Source organism: Centruroides sculpturatus, unplaced genomic scaffold, assembly GCF_000671375.1.
Source record: "Centruroides sculpturatus isolate CEXI.00-Female unplaced genomic scaffold, Cexi_2.0 scaffold1564, whole genome shotgun sequence".
Taxonomy (NCBI): Eukaryota; Metazoa; Arthropoda; class Arachnida; order Scorpiones; family Buthidae; genus Centruroides; species Centruroides sculpturatus.
In genome coordinates, this window is record NW_019385704.1 from 33,273 (window position 1) to 34,327 (window position 1,055).

The following is a 1,055-nucleotide window of genomic DNA, read 5'->3' on the forward strand; positions in this document are numbered from 1 at the left end:
TCACGTATTTGTAAAATCTAAGTGACTCGTACAACATGGAATTCATATAAAACGGAATAATCAACAGTGTTATAGGGGGTCGACTGTATATAGAAAATCAAGAAATCGCATATAAGATTTACCAGTAGAAGTTTCAAACATAAAATATATTTATTTATTTATTTATAATTACAGACTTATAATACATTATCAAAAATTAAAGTATCACTACGAATGTAATGTAAATGTTAAGAATAATATTTTAAAACACTTCTTAGACAACCATAATTACTTTGAATTACATTTCTATCCAAATATCATAAAATGTTATACACATACTGTATATATATTGTAAGACATATAACTAAGTGTTTTAATTTAAATAAAAATCATGGTCTATTTTCGACAGCAAAGTAAAGCATCATTTTTAAAATATGAGTTCATATCTAGTCATCTTAAAATAATTTATTGAAATTACAATTTTTTTCCATAAGATGAATCATTTTTCATCAAGAGATTGATGAGTTTCTGACAAACGGCTACAACAGCTAAAGAATATATCTTATTCAATGAGTGTTAGCATTAAGTTAAACTTGCTTTGACTTCAGGTAAAACATAAGTAATTAGAAAATAATGGAACAGCCTGATTATGATATCTTAATCATTAAATCAACTGTTACCAGTTTATTGTAATTAAAAATATCAAGAAGTAGCTTTAATAGATTGTAATAATTTCAATAAAGATTTTTAAAAATATTTAAAATATTAAAAATTTATAGGCCTACTAAAGAAACTTAGAAATGGTTTAATTTAATTGTGTGCCTTTAATATTCTTTAATGGAAATATGTAAATGTTCTAATATAAATTAACAAATAATTTGTTAGCTTCGTACATATGTCAAAAATACAGATTTTTACGGCCTTTCCAAAAAAATAATAACTACACCAACTGATGAATGTTACGATTTTATTTGGCTTCATCCAAATGTTATTTGAAGTAAAATATCAGTCATTGTTTATGAATAGCAAGAAATATCAATCGATAATAAAATTGTTTAATTTCTTATGAAGAAAAA